The following is a 19,801-nucleotide window of genomic DNA, read 5'->3' on the forward strand; positions in this document are numbered from 1 at the left end:
GCTGGTGCTCCAGGATGTGTGGGAGGATCGTGTTGAAGGCCGAGCTGAAGTCCACGAACAGGATCCTGGCGTAGTTGCCTGCAGTGTCCAGGTGTTCTAGTACGTAGTGCAGAGCCATGTTCACGGCGTCCTCCGTGGATCTATTGGCTCTGTACGCGAACTGCAGGGGGTCCAGCACAGGATCCGTGATGAGCTTCAGGTAGGCCAGGACAAGGCGCTCCAGGACCTTCATGACGACGGAGGTCAGAGCGACGGGTCTGTAGTCGTTGAGGCCTGTGACCTTGGCCTTCTTGGGGACGGGGATGATGGTTGATGCCTTGAAGCACGCTGGGACGTGACACAGCTCCAGCGAGGCGTTGAAGATGTTGGTGAACACCGGGGCCAGCTGGTCAGCGCAGTGCTTCAAGACAGAGGGAGAGACGGAATCCGGACCAGCTGCCTTCCGGGGATTCTGCCTCTTAAACAGTCTGTTTACCTCTTGCACTGTGACAGAGAGAGGGGGTGGGGAAGGGGGGGTGGGGGTGGGCGGGGCGGGTGAGGAGGGGGGAGGGAGGGGGGGGGGAGGGGGGAGGGTGGGGGTAGCAGGAGGGACATTGGCCCCCCTGGGGGACGGGGGTGGTGGTTGTAGCCGGGGGGTGTGGAGGGAGAGGGCGGGGGTGGGCGGGAACCTCTCTTTCTCAAACCTACAATAGAACTCGTTCAGCTCGTTAGCGAGGGGGAGGTTGTCGGACATCAGCGGGGACCTGGGTTTGTAGTTGGTGATGGTCTTTAGGCCTTTCCAGACGGAGGCGGAATCCCCCTCAGAGAGCTGTTTCTGCAGCTTCTCCGAAAAGCGATGCTTCGCCTCCTTCACCGCTTTGGCGAACCTGTACTTGGCCTGCTTGACCCGGTCCACGTCCCCACTGCGCCTAGCCACCTCCTTCTCTGACCTCAGACGCCTGAGTTGGGATGAAAACCAGGGCTTGTCGTTGTTGAAGGACTTCCTGGAGCGGAGGGGGACACACACCTCCTCGCCAAGGCTGATAAATGATGTAACAGTGTCTGTGTATACATCCAGATTGTTACCAGCCTCTGGCCCCGCCCACTCCACCAAGTCCTGGTCACAGCCTGCACTCTCCAACCAGGCGCAGAGTCGCTCACATGCCTCACTGGACCACACCCTGAATCGCCGTACAACAGGTTTAGACAGTTTTAACCTCTGCCTGTAGCGAGGGATCAAGTTGTATATAGACAGCACCTCAGCACCCCCAGTCAAAATACCTTCCCGCGTGCCTGGTGACGGTGACATACTTTTCTCTCGCGTTAGATGAGTCAACAGATGTTAGCCATCTATCTCAGTTCAGTATATTTGCCAGGTATGCTGCAGGTGACACACTGCGTGAGGAAAGCTTGGCTGTTTTGCCAATGAAAGGGACAACCAGAGGAGAGGATTTATTCACGTCTTTCATGGAGTTTGCTAAAGAAAAAAAACTGCCGATGGATAAACTTATTTCTGTCTGTACTGATGGTGCACCCTGTATGTTGGGGAAGAACAAAGGATTTGTAGCGCTTCTCCGTGAACATGAAAAGAGAGCCATCCTAAGTTTTCATTGCATCCTGCACCAGGAGGCGCTTTGCGCTCAGACGTGTGGCCAGGAGCTAGGTGAGGTGATGTCACTGGTCATTCGAGTGGTCAACTTCATTGTTGCCCGAGCTTTAAATGATCGCCAGTTTAAAGCTCTGTTAGAAGAAGTTGGGAATCATTATCCCAGTCTGCTTTTACACAGCAACGTGCGTTGGTTGTCAATGGGAAAGGTGCTCAGCCGTTTTGCAGCTTGCCTGAGTGAAATCCGGACTTTTCTTCAAATGAAAGGCGTCAAGCATCCTGAGCTAGACAACACTGACTGGCTCCTGCAGTTTCACTATCTCGTGGACATAACAGGCCATCTGAACCAGCTCAATGTGAAAATGCAAGGTATTGGAAATACAATCTCATCCCTTCAACAAGCAGTGTTTGCATTTGAAAGCAAGCTGGAAGTCTTTCTCAGGGACATTGAAACAGGTCGTCTTCTGCACTTTGTAACACTGCAACAATTTAGAGATGCATGCTTAGCAAGTGACTCCACTCAACATCTGGATCTCGAGCAGCTAGCTGGCTTTACGTCCAATCTCCTGCAGTCATTCAAAGCACGTTTTGGAGAATCTCGTGCACGCACTGGTCTTTTCAAGTTCATCACTCATCCACATGAGTGTGCAGTGGACAAAATCGACCTGACATGCATCCCTGGGGTCTCTATGGGAGACTTTGAGCTGGAAGTTGCTGACCTGAAGGCATCAGACATGTGGATGAGTAAGTTCAAGACACTTAATGGAGAGTTGGAAAGTCTTGCGCGACAGCGAGCAGAGCTGGCGAGGGAACACAAGTGGACAGAAATGAAAAAACTTCAACCTGAAGACCAGCTGATTCTGAAAACTTGGAACGAGCTTCCTGTGACATACCACACAATGCAGCGTGTTAGTATTGCCGTATTGACCATGTTTGGCTCTACATATGTATGTGAGTGTAACGGAGTAGAAAGGGCAAGTTCAATTATAGCTAAAATAGGTATAAACTGCGCCTTCTAGGGGTTTAATGACGTGGTATATCCGGGGTGTGTCCGTGACCCGGACGCTGTGTCCGTGACCCGGATGCTGTGTCCGTGACCCGGATGCTGTGTCCGTGACCCGGATGCTGTGTAAATATAGCTGGACAGTGCAATTGCACGGGACGTAACGTGATCTCCCTCAGTGCATTCTTAACCACTGAGACGGTAAGGTCATGTTTTCTGCAGGGTCTGAGATCGCATATAATTTAAGAGATTATTAATGTACCTATGTTTTATTTGAATGTTTGATAAGTAAGATAGCTGTTTTGAGTTTCCCATTCATAGTATGTTAGTTTGGAACATATCACGAGTTTGTTAATGTGAGTTTTCTGTTGTTAACAATGATGGCGCTAACGTGAATGTCCGTGTGTAACATAATTTTAGAATGTAGCTCGATGACCCTGCAAGTCCCGTGTCCAGAAATTGATGCACTGTTGTTCTGCAGGTAATATTATTATTGTTGTGTTATTATATGTCTGTTGTTCTGTTAGTAGACCGTATTGTATGAGGTTGGGTCTTCCACCTCGCTAGTTTGCAACACGCTCGCGGCTTACCTAGCAGTCAGGTTGTAGCCATTGTTGCACGTGGTGCGCATGCGTATTCCGGGTGCGGGGTTTTTCCATGCGTATTCCGGGTGCGGGGTTTTTCCATGCGTTTGGATGTTATGATTTCTTGTTGTTGTTGTTGAGTGAGTGCCACTGTATGATCACACAAGTGAAGATTTATGTAGTCTACACATTTTGTATTTTTGTTTTATATTATTGTTATAATTTGTGTAGTGTGAGTGACTACTATATGGGTCGGTGCATTCTTAACCACTGAGACGAATGTAGCTCGATGACCCTGCAAGTCCCGTGTCCAGAAATTGATGCACTGTTGTTCTACAGAATAAATGAACGTGAGCCATCCAGCTGAGAGTGATTCATGAAAAGATACACCCCGTCACATTGGTGCCGTGACCTGTGGACCTGAAGTCAACTCTTCACCTTGACCGGGACCACTCTGCTGGATCACTCTGCTGGACCGCTCCTGCGTGCTGTCTGGTGGGCGGCGTATGGTTTCACTCAGTTCATTCGGTGATGTTATGCACAAATGGATTGTTGAATTAATGAATGTGATCTGTGATTTATTTTAGTTTTATTGCTGTTTTGGTGACATTTTTCTTTACTGGTCTTTTATCTGATTAGTCTGTATAGTACTGTTTTCTTGAATTGTAATTCAACATGAGCCACAGACCAGGATGTTTCAGTACGCCACTAAGCAGTAGCATTGGGAGGGGTAGAGCGATCCTCCTCAGTGGAGGTAGGGGGATTCCAGTGTTGAGTTATGATAGTCCTGTTCAGGGGGGTGATGTTCATGTTGTGGGTAGTCAGGATGCTGCTGGGGCCCTTTCAGTTAGTGGGGACACAGTTCCTTCTCAGAGCCACGACATTGATCATGCACCGAGCACACGGGTCAGTGATGCCCCATCCCCAATCTCTGCTTTCCAGTTACCTAATGTAGTGAGCCAGATGAGTGACATAATTAGAGATGTTGGTCTACAGCTGGCAGATAGCATACTTGCACGCCTTGACTCAACGCTACCTCCTCTTAGCACTGCGCATGTACAGACCACGCCCACTGATACATCCACCCAGAGTCTAGACCTGTCCCAAGTCCAGTTGGTACCTCACAGGAGGGTGAAGGAGCCTCCAACGTTCAGAGGGGATGATAAGGACGCAGTGAATGTGCGTGAGTGGGAAGACATAATGAGGAGTTATGTGAAAAAGGCGAACATCAGAGCAGATCAGCAGGCGGAAGAAATATTCACCCATCTCAGGGGCAGGGCTAAGGATGTAGTGAAGTATGGGACGAGGAGCAGTGGCATTAATGTCGCTGAAAACCCAGAGGCCATCTATGGTCTTCTACGTAAGCATTTTGCTGCTCTTCCCTGTTCACCTATCCCCCTAGCCGACTTCTACACCACGCTGCCGAAGAGTGGTGAGGAAGCGTATGACTACTGGCTACGCCTCAATCAAGCTGCAGATGTTGCCACTGATCGCCTCAAAGAACAAGGTAAAACACTTGAGTGCCCTCTCCTGGAGGTGACACGTATGTTCATCAGGAACTGTCCATCCAAAGAGCTTGCCATGACTTTCAGATCAAAGGCGATCGTTAAGTGGACTGCTGTAGAGGTCCAAGATGTACTTGACGAGTTCCACACTCAGGTGTGCTCGAACGGTGTTGCCGCAGCCGTGAGTAAAAGGCCCAGTGAGGGTGTGCTAGTGAACAGAGTTGAGATGTCAGGCACTGATATGTGTTCACCTGAAAAGCAGGATACTCGCCCAGACAAGGGGGCAGAGGCCTTTGAACGTATCATCTCAATGCTAGAGAAAGTCCTAGTGGAGAAGTCTGCTCCTGCTAAGGACATGTCAAACAAGCAGTATAGACCCAGCCCCCCCAGGATTGAGGGTCTGAATAACCTGCCATGTGCTGTGTGTGGCGACGCTAGACACTCTGCTTGGACTCACTGCCGTGACCAGAGGCTCTGCTTCCAGTGCCATTCGCCTGGACACCCCAGATCCAAGTGTCCGATGCAGGGACGTGCCCAGTCAGCGCAGCAGGGAAACTTATAGATCTGCATTCAAGGGAGGACTGTGCAGATCCTATTGATATCTCTCCCAATGATGAAATGGCTGATTGTGAGTCAACATACAAGTCATTCATCTCCAGAGCGCCTTCGAACAAGACTGTAGTATTTCAAGGTCTACACAGAGTCCAAAGGTCTGATAGTTTATTCTACACCACTGTCTCCGCTGCAGATGTCTCTCTTAGAGCGATGATAGACAGTGGTTCTATGGCATGCACGCTTAGCGAGGCTGCGGAGGCGCGTCTCTTGCAGCGTAACCCTGATCTGAGAGGATGCCCCGCTGATGATGTCATCATCATAGGATGTGGTGGTCACCGAGTTGTACCTAAGGCAATATACAATGTCGATGTGGTGGTGTATGACTGCAAGATGGTCATCCCAATGCTTGTGGTGCCTGGACAGACCGATGACATGATACTAGGCAGTAATGCCATCAAGAAAATCCTAGAGTTGATGAGGAAGACTGACAGCTATTGGCGGCTGATATCTGAACATGGTGGTGGCAGTGATGGGGACTGTCATCACTTCTTCTCTCTCCTTTCCAATACAGAGAGATGGAGGGGTGAGACAGTGCCTGAGAAGGTTGGCACACTGAAGCTACAACAGTGTGTGGTGCTACAGCCAAATAGTGAGCATCTTGTATGGGGCAGACTCCCTGTGTCGGCACCTATATCAGAGGGCAGTACGGTGGTTGTGGAACCAACTCAGTCCAGATGCAGACCGAATAAAGTTGTGGTTGGCAGAGTTGTTACGCCGATGTGGGGCGACCGATGGCTGCCTATGAAGGTTGTGAATCCCACCGGTGAGCCGGTAGTGCTGAAGCGAAACACCAAATTGGCGGACGTGTTCCCCTGCATTGCCGCTGAAGATCTGTCCCCGCCCGACCACATTCAGTCTTCCCCACAATCCGTGACTGGTGAGTCTGTAGCAAGGCCCAAAGAAGACATCAGAAAGGCACTGGAGGAACTTGGTCTACGCGACCTAGACTTGGACGCGTGTGAAGTCTCTGACCTGTGGAGAGAGAAGCTTTGTCAGCTTGTTGTGAAATACGAGTCAATCTTTTCACGCCACAAGTTGGACTGTGGTGAGGCGTCTGACTTCGTGCACAAGATACATCTGGTGGACGAGAGGCCATTTCGCCTGCCCTACCGCAGAGTGCCACCGAACCACTACGAGAAGCTGAGGTCTGCCATCAACGACATGGAGGAGAAGGGCATAATTCGTAAGTCCAACAGCGAATATGCCTCGCCCTTGGTTCTTGTGTGGAAGAAGGATGGGGGATTGCGCATCTGTACGGACTTCAGATGGCTTAATGCGAGGACAACGAAAGACGCACATCCGCTGCCTCATCAGGCTGACGCGCTGGCTGCACTAGGTGGTAATGCCTACTTCTCCACAATGGACCTTACCTCTGGTTTCTACAACGTGCCTTTACATGAGGACCACAAGAAATACACTGCGTTCTCCTCTCCCTTTGGCCTGCATGAATATAACCGGATGCCTCAAGGGTTGTCCAACAGCCCGGCTACGTTCATGCGGATGATGCTCTCGATCTTTGGGGATCAGAATTTCACCAGTCTATTGTGCTACCTAGACGATGTTATGGTCTTCGCTCCTACAGAACAGCTGGCACTCGAGCGTCTAGAGATGGTTTTCTCTCGTTTGAAGTACAACAATCTCAAATTGGCTCCAAAGAAGTGCTATCTTCTGCGGAAATCAGTACGGTTTCTCGGCCATATCATCAATGAGTCAGGAGTGCAGACGGACCCTGGAAAGGTTGAAGCCATTAGCCAAGTACAGGTATCCGATCTGATGGACAGTGATGGGGTGTCTCCTTCACAGAAGAAGATTAGGTCCTTCTTGGGCATGATGCTTTACTATCAGCACTTCATTGAAGATTGTTCCTCTAAGGCCAGACCCCTATTCAAGCTTCTCTCTGGACAGAACGCTGGAGAAAAGGCACGCAGAGGGAGAAAACCAGTGAAGAAATGTCACAATCTTGTAAAGCTCAAACCAGCCGACTGGACGCCCGAGTGTAGGGATGCTTTCGAGACATTGAAGCGCGATCTCCTGCATTCTGTAACCCTGGCCCATCCTGATTTTGCAAAGCCATTTATCCTAGCAGTGGATGCTTCATTCGATGGGATTGGCGCCGTCATCTCTCAGCTCCAGCCTGGTGATAAAGTTGCAAGACCAGTTGCCTTCGCTAGTAGGACGCTGTCACATGCTCAGTTGAACTATCCAGCTCACCGACTTGAGTTCCTGGCATTGAAGTGGGCTGTATGCGAGAAGTTTTCCCACTGGCTGAAGGGAGTGCATTTCACAGCGTGGTCGGATAACAACCCCTTGACTTACATCCTAACGAAGCCCAAGTTAGATGCATGCGAACAGAGGTGGGTGGCCAAACTTGCTGCATATGATTTCGATCTGAATTATATCCCAGGGCCTAGGAACATAGTCGCTGATGCGCTGAGCCGTGAGCCATTTGTTAAGTCCTGTGTGAGCCATCGCCTGGTGAGGGAGCCTTACCTGTCCTTGCTGGATCAGGTGAATGGAGTAGTGGCTGGTACGGTGCAGGACGCTTTCCGGCTGACTACCAACTGTCAAGGTGTTCAGCACACTGATGTCGACACAGATGAGGTCCTGAGTCCTGAGTCTTCTGGAGGTGCCATTAGTGCTGAGGAGGTGTCTGCTGTCATGGACGTCCATCGTACTGGGGGTGTTTCTCAGCTGCCCTACATTAATCCGGAGTATTTGCAATTGCCCGAGGAAGACCCTTCCATCGCCATCCCACAGAGTCAATTACACAATCTCCAGCAACAAGATGCTGTAGTGAGCAGGGTTCTCTTTTATATGCAGCGACATAGGAAACCAAATGCACACGAGAGAACAGCTGAGTCTAGCTGTGTGCTCAGGCTGTTGAAACACTGGAAGAAGTTGAGAGTGCGTAGTGGACTCCTCTACCGTGTGAAGAGAGACCGCATCAGGGACAAGAGGATCTTTCAGTTTGTCACTCCAGAAGCTCTGAAGCGACAAGTCTTGCATGGAGTCCACGATGCTGCTGGCCACCAGGGTCGCTCAAGATCATCCTCTCTGGCCAGTGAACGATTCTTCTGGACAGGCATGCAGAGGGATGTTGAGAATCACGTGAAGCACTGTCAGAGATGTATTTTGGGGAAGACTCCTGAACCACACGCCCGAGCACCTCTTGAGAGCATCCGCACTTCAGCTCCTATGGACTTAGTGTGCATCGATTTTTGGACCGCAGAGCAGAGCGACAAGAAGACCATTGATGTTCTTGTTGTTACGGACCATTTTTCTAAAGTAGCTCTTGCCTTCCCCTGTCGGAACCAGACTGCGAAACAAGTTGCCCGCTGTCTATGGGACAAGTTTTTTTGCATATATGGGTTCCCCAAAAGAATCCATTCGGATCAGGGAGCTAACTTTGAGAGTCGGCTTCTAAAAGATCTACTAGAGATGGCAGGTGTGCATAAGTCCCATACGACTCCATACCACCCCATGGGCAACGGCGTCACAGAGAGGTTCAACAGGACCCTCGGGGGCATGATAAGGGCCCTCCCTCCACTGAGCAAGTCCAGGTGGCCACAGATGCTCCAGACACTGACCTTCTGCTACAACTCCACTGTGCATGAGACCACGGGCTTCGCGCCATTCTACCTGATGTTCGGACGGGTCCCACGGCTGCCCGTGGATGTCATGTTTCATCATGTGCTGGAGGATGATGCCGTTGTCAGTCGTCATGAGTTTGTGCAACATCTGAGGAGAGATCTTTCTGAAGCAGCACAGATCGCTCAAAGGAATGCCATCAGGGAACAAGATCGTCACGCCAAACTGTACAACCGGAAGGTCAGAGGACTGCCGTTGGGTGTTGGTGACAAAGTGCTACTTGCCAATCGAGGTGAGAGAGGGAAGAGGAAGATCGCAGACCGGTGGGAATCAACTCCTTTCGATGTGGTGTCTGTGAGATCGGACATCAACGTGTACAGGATCAGAGATGTTGTCACGAATAGAGAGAAGGTTGTACACAGGAACATGCTGCTTCCGGTTGACTTCTTGACAGTTCCGGAACAAGATGGGAACCCGGCATCCCTAGAGGAGTCGCAGTCTATAGCTTCCTGTGCCAGTGTTCAGGGCTCTGTCACCTCTGATGTTGAAGAGGCCTCTCGGTTGCGCACCAGGGACTGGGTCTTGGAGTCGCCTGAGCACGCGGGGGCAGAGAGCATCCATGAGGAAGAAGTCAACGGAGGGACTATGCCCGTGCCGAGTGCCTCGAAGGAAGACCGACCAGATGAGTTGCCGGATAGTGTTCCTGATGACTCTGTACCTGACTGCCACACTGATTATCCCCCTGACACAGTATGTGACACAGTACACTCACCTGAAGCTAGATGTGATGCCCATGGTGACCTTCCAATTCTAGTTGAGGTTGAGCCGGAGCAGGTAGTTTGCACACGTTCACAGAGTGCTCAAGTTCCATCAGTTGTCACGAGATGTGGGAGGAGTGTTAGGAATCCAAATAGGCTTATTTGTGAGATGTCAGGGCAGATGCTTAAAGGGAGTACTGAGCCTTTCATAAGTTCTGCATTTAGTTTCATTGCGGCGTCTATGTAGGGGCGTAGTGCATCCAGTTTTTTTCTTTATTTATTTTGCTTCCGGTCTGAGTCGTGACCTAGAGTCATGAGATCCTCTTGTAAGGGCAAAGTTATGTACAACTGTGGGATGTAGATGGCATCTCTTTCTCCTCTGTGATAAGTACGGGTTTTGGTACCAATCTGTCCTTACACACTTCTTATGGAAGAATTTATAATGTTGAGTTTTGGTACATCAGTGCTCGAGATCCACGTTGTTTTTTTTGTTTTGTCAATTGTTTGTTTTTTCGCTCCTGTTTTTTTTACTGTCCTCCGGTTTTCATGCTGTTGCCCCATTTTAGTATAATTTAAGGGGGGTGTATGTAACGGAGTAGAAAGGGCAAGTTCAATTATAGCTAAAATAGGTATAAACTGCGGCTTCTAGGGGTTTAATGACGTGGTATATCCGGGGTGTGTCCGTGACCCGGACGCTGTGTCCGTGACCCGGATGCTGTGTCCGTGACCCGGATGCTGTGTAAATATAGCTGGACAGTGCAATTGCACGGGACGTAACGTGATCTCCCTCAGTGCATTCTTAACCACTGAGACGGTAAGGTCATGTTTTCTGCAGGGTCTGAGATCGCATATAATTTAAGAGATTATTAATGTACCTATGTTTTATTTGAATGTTTGATAAGTAAGATAGCTGTTTTGAGTTTCCCATTCATAGTATGTTAGTTTGGAACATATCACGAGTTTGTTAATGTGAGTTTTCTGTTGTTAACAATGATGGCGCTAACGTGAATGTCCGTGTGTAACATCATTTTAGAATGTAGCTCGATGACCCTGCAAGTCCCGTGTCCAGAAATTGATGCACTGTTGTTCTGCAGGTAATATTATTATTGTTGTGTTATTATATGTCTGTTGTTCTGTTAGTAGACCGTATTGTATGAGGTTGGGTCTTCCACCTCGCTAGTTTGCAACACGCTCGCGGCTTACCTAGCAGTCAGGTTGTAGCCATTGTTGCACGTGGTGCGCATGCGTATTCCGGGTGCGGGGTTTTTCCATGCGTATTCCGGGTGCGGGGTTTTTCCATGCGTTTGGATGTTATGATTTCTTGTTGTTGTTGTTGTTGTTGTTGAGTGAGTGCCACTGTATGATCACACAAGTGAAGATTTATGTAGTCTACACATTTTGTATTTTTGTTTTATATTATTGTTATAATTTGTGTAGTGTGAGTGACTACTATATGGGTCGGTGCATTCTTAACCACTGAGACGAATGTAGCTCGATGACCCTGCAAGTCCCGTGTCCAGAAATTGATGCACTGTTGTTCTACAGAATAAATGAACGTGAGCCATCCAGCTGAGAGTGATTCATGAAAAGATACACCCCGTCACATGAGCAGTCATTCTCGCATATGAGGAACATATAAGACCAACCTACGCTCACGTTTAACTGATGGAAGCCTCAACGCCTGCATGAAGCTCAACCTCACCACGTATGAACCAGACTACAAGGACATCAGCAAAACCATGCAGCACCAGAAATCGCATTAAAAGTAAGACATATTTAATTTATTATATGTTAAAAATACTATATGGCTCTCAATGAAATACATTTAGAAATATTTGGCTTTTATGGCTCTCCCAGTCAAAAAGGTTCCCGACCCCTGCGTTAGCTTGTCAGCTATCAAGGGAAAACAGAGGGGCCAGGGGAGGGATATTACTATCTACCCGCTAGCAGTGCGTTATAGAGATAAAGTTATTTCTACTTTTTGTCTCTCACACTGGGTATTGCTACCCGTAACCGTTCAGAGTATTCCTACTCGCAGAACAGGGAGTATTGCTACTCGCGTCGTTCAGAACGAGGAGTATCGCTACTTTTTTCGTTCCGAGCAAGGCGAGTATTGCTACTCGAATCGTAACACGGGGTATCGCTACCCCGAGTCAGAGTATTCCTACTCTTCAACAGAAGTATTTCTACTCCTGTGAACGTCAACGAAGTGCAGTTTAGCAGCAGAGCGCCCGTCGGCACGAGTTTGGTCGCTCGTATCTATGGACTGTTTAGCTCTAGCCACCCGCACAGTTGTTGTCAGCTCCAGTGAGAAGCGAGAAAAGGTTTTTGAATGACGACAGACGCCGTGTGTAGGAATGTGGGGCCGAATGGAATGTGGGGCCGAATGGAATGTGCCTGTGTGTTGATTGCTATCTGCGCATGCGCTTAGCACGAGCGAGCCTGTGTGTTGATTGCTGTCAGGGAAGTTGTCTTGGTGAACGTTTGAAGACATCAGTCAGTTATTATCTACCGAGAGATTCAGATTTAGATTACTGCCATGGCTCACTACAGAGTAAGTAGAAACTAACCCTAACGTGCTATGTATATTGTCGTGTTTTGTCCGTCTGATGTGCGTGGGTATAATGACTCACACGACAAGGGATTCTCCGTTTCTGGTTCTTTAGTGAACTTCTTCTTAACACAATACACAATACAAGATACAACTAATTGTGTCCCAGATGGCAGGTTAATAGATGACGGGAAAACTAGCTCTGGCACAGAAAAGCAGCTTTGCTGTCCATACCGATGAGCGTTGTTCCCTTTACTGACTGTTTACGTAACCAAGGTAACGAGCTATCTCTCTCGGTGGGTGACCGTGGTAAAGTTGTTTTTATATTCGACATTCAACAGACATTCACATTCGGCATTTTAGGGACCATGGTAAAAGTAGTGAAAAACCCAATGGAGATATGGCTGTCCTGATCAATAACTCTGTCAATATTGGACCAATGCACCTCAAACCAATTGTAGATTGTTCTGGGAGTGGCCCTCCAAAAATGCCAACCTTTATTTTTCCCAATCAATTGATTAGGAATTTATTCAAATTCAAGAACTCAAAAACCCTATGGAGATTTGGCTTTCCTGATCAATAACTCTGCCAATATTGGGTCAAAACACCTCAAACCAATTGTAGATTGTTCTGGGAGTGCCCATCAAAAAATGTCAACCTTTGGATTTCGCAATCAATTGATTAGGAGTGTATTAAAATTCAAGAACTCAAAAACCCTAGGGAGATATGGCTGTCCTGATCAATAACTCTGCCAATATTGGGCCAATGCACCTCAAACCAATTGTAGATTGTTCTGGGAGTGCCCCTCCAAAAATGGCAACCTTTGGATTTCCCAATCAATTGATTAGGAATTTATTAAAATTCAAGAACTCAAAAACCCTATGGAGATATGGCTTTCCTGATCAATAACTCTACCAATATTGGGTGAAAACACCTCAAACCAATTGCCGATTGTTCTCGGAGTGCCCATCCAAAAATGGCAACCTTTGTTTTTCCCAATCAATTGATTAGGAATTTATTAAAATTCAAGAACTCAAAAACCCTATGGAGATTCGGCTTTCCTGATCAATAACTCTGCCAATATTGGGTCAATGCACCTCAAACCAATTGCAGATTGTTCTGGGAGTGCCCATCAAAAAATAGCAACCTTTGGATTTCGCAATCAATTGATTAGGAATTTATTAAAATTCAAGAACTCAAAAACCCTATGGAGATATGGCTGTCCTGATCAATAACTCTGCCAATATTGGGTCAAAACACCTCAAACCAATTGTAAATTGTTCTGGGAGTGCCCATCCAAAAATGGCAACCTTTGGATTTCGCAATCAATTGATTAGGAATTTATTAAAATTCAAGAACTCAAAAACCCTATGGAGATATGGTGGTCCTGATCAATAACTCTGCCAATATTGGGTCAAAACACCTCAAACCAATTGTAAATTGTTCTGGGAGTGCCCATCCAAAAATGGCAACCTTTGGATTTCGCAATCAATTGATTAGGAATTTATTAAAATTCAAGAACTCAAAAACCCTATGGAGATATGGCTTTCCTGATCAATAACTCTGCCAATATTGGGCAAATGCACCTCAAACCAATTGCAGATTGTTCTGGGAGTGCCCATCCAAAAATGGCAACCTTTGGATTTCGCAATCAATTGATTAGGAATTTATTAAAATTCAAGAACTCAAAAACCCTATGGAGATATGGCTTTCCTGATCAATAACTCTGCCAATATTGGGCAAATGCACCTCAAACCAATTGCAGATTGTTCTGGGAGTGCCCATCCAAAAATGGCACCCTTTGGATTTCGCAATCAATTGATTAGGAATTTATTAAAATTCAAGAACTCAAAAACCCTATGGAGATTTGGCTTTCTTGATCAATAACTCTGCCAATATTGGGCCAATGCACCTCAAACCAATTGCAGATTGTTCTGGGAGTGCCCATCCAAAAATGTCAACCTTTGTTTTTCCCAATCAATTGATTAGGAATTTATTAAAATTCAAGAACTCAAAAACCCTATGGAGATATGGCTGTCCTGATCAATAACTCTGCCAATATTGGGTCAAAACACCTCAAATCAATTGTAAATTGTTCTGGGAGTGCCCATCCAAAAATGGCAACCTTTGGATTTCGCAATCAATTGATTAGGAATTTATTAAAATTCAAGAACTCAAAAACCCTATGGAGATATGGTGGTCCTGATCAATAACTATGCCAATATTGGGTCAAAACACCTCAAACCAATTGTAAATTGTTCTGGGAGTGCCCATCCAAAAATGGCAACTTTGGATTTCGCAATCAATTGATTAGGAATTTATTAAAATTCAAGAACTCAAAAACCCTATGGAGATATGGCTTTCCTGATCAATAACTCTGCCAATATTGGGCAAATGCACCTCAAACCAATTGCAGATTGTTCTGGGAGTGCCCATCCAAAAATGGAAACCTTTGGATTTCGCAATCAATTGATTAGGAATTTATTAAAAGTCAAGAACTCAAAAACCCTATGGAGATATGGCTTTCCTGATCAATAACTCTGCCAATATTGGGCCCATGCACCTCAAACCAATTGCAGATTGTTCTGGGAGTGCCCATCCAAAAATGGCAACCTTTGTTTTTCCCAATCAATTGATAAGAAATTTATTAAAATTCAAGAACTCAAAAACCCTATGGAGATTTGGCTTTCCTGATAAATAACTCTGCCAATATTGGGCCAATGCACCTCAAACCAATTGCAGATTGTTCTGGGAGTGCCCATCCAAAAATGGCAACCTTTGGATTTCGCAATCAATTGATTAGGAATTTATTAAAATTCAAGAACTCAAAAACCCTATGGAGATATGGTGGTCCTGATCAATAACTCTGCCAATATTGGGTCAAAACACCTCAAACCAATTGCAGATTGTTCTGGGAGTGCCCATCCAAAAATGGCAACCTTTGGATTTCGCAATCAATTGATTAGGAATTTATTAAAATTCAAGAACTCAAAAACCCTATGGAGATATGGCTTTCCTGATCAATAACTCTGCCAATATTGGGCCCATGCACCTCAAACCAATTGCAGATTGTTCTGGGAGTGCCCATCCAAAATTGGTAACCTTTGGATTTCGCAATCAATTGATTAGAAATTTATTAAAGTTCAAGAACTCAAAAACCCTATGGAGATTTGGCTTTCCTGATCAATAACTCTGCCAATATTGGGCCAATGCACCTCAAACCAATTGCAGATTGTTCTGGGAGTGGCCATCCAAAAATGGCAACCTTTGTTTTTCCCAATCAATTGATTAGAAATTTATTAAAATTCAAGAACTCAAAAACCCTATGGAGATATGGCTGTCCTGATCAATAACTCTGCCAATATTGGGTCAAAACACCTTAAACCAATTGTAAATTGTTCTGGGAGTGCCCATCCCAAATTGGCAACCTTTGGATTTCGCAATCAATTGATTAGGAATTTATTAAAATTCAAGAACTCAAAAACCCTATGGCGATTTGGCTGTCCTGATCAATAACTCTGCCAATATTGGGTCAAAACACCTCAAACCAATTGCAGATTGTTCTGGGAGTGCCCATCCAAAAATGGCAACCTTTGGATTTCGCAATCAATTGATTAGGAATTTATTAAAATTCAAGAACTCAAAAACCCTATGGAGATATGGCTTTCCTGATCAATAACTCTGCCAATATTTGGCCCATGCACCTCAAACCAATTGCAGATTGTTCTGGGAGTGCCCATCCAAAATTGGCAACCTTTGGATTTCGCAATCAATTGATTAGAAATTTATTAAAATTCAAGAACTCAAAAACCCTATGGAGATTTGGCTTTCCTGATCAATAACTCTGCCAATATTGGGCCAATGCACCTCAAACCAATTGCAGATTGTTCTGGGAGTGGCCATCCAAAAATGGCAACCTTTGTTTTTCCCAATCAATTGATTAGAAATTTATTAAAATTCAAGAACTCAAAAACCCTATGGAGATATGGCTGTCCTGATCAATAACTCTGCCAATATTGGGTCAAAACACCTCAAACCAATTGTAAATTGTTCTGAGAGTGCCCATCCAAAAAGGCAACCTTTGGATTTCGCAATCAATTGATTAGAAATTTATTAAAATTCAAGAACTCAAAAACCCTATGGAGATTTGGCTTTCCTGATCAATAACTCTGCCAATATTGGGCCAATGCACCTCAAACCAATTGCAGTTTGTTCTGGGAGTGCCCATCCAAAAATGGCAACCTTTGGATTTCGCAATCAATTGATTGGGAATTTATTAAAATTCAAGAACTCAAAAACCCTATAGAGATTTGGCTTTCCTGATCAATAACTCTGCCAATATTGGGTCAAAACACCTTAAACCAATTGTAAATTGTTCTGGGAGGGCCCATCCCAAAATGGCAACCTTTGGATTTCGCAATCAATTGATTAGGAATTTATTAAAATTCAAGAACTCAAAAACCCTATGGAGATTTGGCTGTCCTGATCAATAACTCTGCCAATATTGGGTCAAAACACCTCAAACCAATTGTAAATTGTTCTGGGAGTGCCCATCCCAAAATGGCAACCTTTGGATTTCGCAATCAATTGATTAGGAATTTATTAAAATTCAAGAACTCAAAAACCCTATGGAGATTTGGCTGTCCTGATCAATAACTCTGCCAATATTGGGTCAAAACACCTCAAACCAATTGTAAATTGTTCTGGGAGTGCCCATCCCAAATTAGCAACCTTTGGATTTCGCAATCAATTGATTAGGAATTTATTAAAATTCAAGAACTCAAAAACCCTATGGAGATTTGGCTGTCCTGATCAATAACTCTGCCAATATTGGGTCAAAACACCTCAAACCAATTGCAGATTGTTCTGGGAGTGCCCATCCAAAAATGGCAACCTTTGGATTTCGCAATCAATTGATTAGGAATTTATTAAAATTCAAGAACTCAAAAACCCTATGGAGATATGGCTTTCCTGATCAATAACTCTGCCAATATTGGGCCCATGCACCTCAAACCAATTGCAGATTGTTCTGGGAGTGCCCATCCAAAATTGGCAACCTTTGGATTTCGCAATCAATTGATTAGAAATTTATTAAAATTCAAGAACTCAAAAACCCTATGGAGATTTGGCTTTCCTGATCAATAACTCTGCCAATATTGGGCCAATGCACCTCAAATCAATTGCAGATTGTTCTGGGAGTGGCCATCCAAAAATGGCAACCTTTGGATTTCGCAATCAATTGATTAGGAATTTATTAAAATTCAAGAACTCAAAAACCCTATGGAGATTTGGCTGTCCTGATCAATAACTCTGCCAATATTGGGTCAAAACACCTCAAACCAATTGCAGATTGTTCTGGGAGTGCCCATCCAAAAATGGCAACCTTTGGATTTCGCAATCAATTGATTAGGAATTTATTAAAATTCAAGAACTCAAAAACCCTATGGAGATATGGCTTTCCTGATCAATAACTCTGCCAATATTGGGCCCATGCACCTCAAACCAATTGCAGATTGTTCTGGGAGTGCCCATCCAAAATTGGCAACCTTTGGATTTCGCAATCAATTGATTAGAAATTTATTAAAATTCAAGAACTCAAAAACCCTATGGAGATTTGGCTTTCCTGATCAATAACTCTGCCAATATTGGGCCAATGCACCTCAAACCAATTGCAGATTGTTCTGGGAGTGGCCATCCAAAAATGGCAACCTTTGTTTTTCCCAATCAATTGATTAGAAATTTATTAAAATTCAAGAACTCAAAAACCCTATGGAGATATGGCTGTCCTGATCAATAACTCTGCCAATATTCGGTCAAAACACCTCAAACCAATTGTAAATTGTTCTGGGAGTGCCCATCCAAAAAGGCAACCTTTGGATTTCGCAATCAATTGATTAGAAATTTATTAAAATTCAAGAACTCAAAAACCCTATGGAGATTTGGCTTTCCTGATCAATAACTCTGCCAATATTGGGCCAATGCACCTCAAACCAATTGCAGTTTGTTCTGGGAGTGCCCATCCAAAAATGGCAACCTTTTTTTTTCCCAATCAATTGATTAGAAATTTATTAAAATTCAAGAACTCAAAAACCCTATGGAGATATGGCTGTCCTGATCAATAACTCTGCCAATATTGGGTCAAAACACCTCAAACCAATTGTAAATTGTTCTGTGAGTGCCCATCCAAAAATTGCAACCTTTGGATTTCGCAATCAATTGATTAGGAATTTATTAAAATTCAAGAACTCAAAAACCCTAGGGAGATATGGCTGTCCTGATCAATAACTCTGCCAATATTGGGCCAATGCACCTCAAACCAATTGTAGATTGTTCTGGGAGTGCTCCTCCAAAAATGGCAACCTTTGGATTTCCCAATCAATTGATTAGGAATTTATTAAAATTCAAGAACTCAAAAACCCTATGGAGATTTGGCTTTCCTGATCAATAACTCTGCCAATATTGGGCCAATGCACCTCAAACCAATTGCAGATTGTTCTGGGAGTGCCCATCCAAAAATGGCAACCTTTGTTTTTCCCAATCAATTGATTAGAAATGTATTAAAATTCAAGAACTCAAAAACCCTATGGAGATATGGCTGTCCTGATCAATAACTCTGCCAATATTGGGTCAAAACACCTCAAACCAATTGTAAATTGTTCTGGGAGTGCCCATCCAAAAATGGCAACCTTTGGATTTCGCAATCAATTGATTAGAAATTTATTAAAATTCAAGAACTCAAAAACCCTATGGAGATTTGGCTTTCCTGATCAATAACTCTGCCAATATTGGGCCAATGCACCTCAAACCAATTGCAGATTGTTCTGGGAGTGCCCATCCAAAAATGGCATCCTTTGGATTTCGCAATCAATTGATTAGGAATTTATTAAAATTCAAGAACTCAAAAACCCTATGGAGATTTGGCTTTCCTGATCAATAACTCTGCCAATATTGGGTCAAAACACCTCAAACCAATTGTAAATTGTTCTGTGAGTGCCCATCCAAAAATTGCAACCTTTGGATTTCGCAATCAATTGATTAGGAATTTATTAAAATTCAAGAAATCAAAAACCCTAGGGAGATATGGCTGTCCTGATCAATAACTCTGCCAATATTGGGCCAATGCACCTCAAACCAATTGTAGATTGTTCTGGGAGTGCCCCTCCAAAAATGGCAACCTTTGGATTTCCCAATCAATTGATTAGGAATTTATTAAAATTCAAGAACTCAAAAACCCTATGGAAATATGGCTTTCCTGATCAATAACTCTACCAATATTGGGCGAAAACACCTCAAACAAATTGCCGATTGTTCTGGGAGTGCCCATCCAAAAATGGCAACCTTTGTTTTTCCCAATCAATTGATTAGGAATTTATTAAAATTCAAGAACTCAAAAACCCTATGGAGATTTGGCTTTCCTGATCAATTACTCTGCCAATATTGGGCCAATGCACCTCAAACCAATTGCAGATTGTCCTGGGGGTGCTCATCCAAAAATGGCAACCTTTGTTTTTCCCAATCAATTGATTAGGAATTTATTAAAATTCAAGAACTCAAAAACCCTATGGAGATATGGCTGTCCTGATCAATAACTCTGCCAATATTGTGTCAAAAC

The sequence above is a fragment of the Nansenia antarctica genome (genome assembly GCF_963989245.1).
Source record: "Nansenia antarctica genome assembly, chromosome: 5".
Taxonomy (NCBI): Eukaryota; Metazoa; Chordata; class Actinopteri; order Argentiniformes; family Microstomatidae; genus Nansenia; species Nansenia antarctica.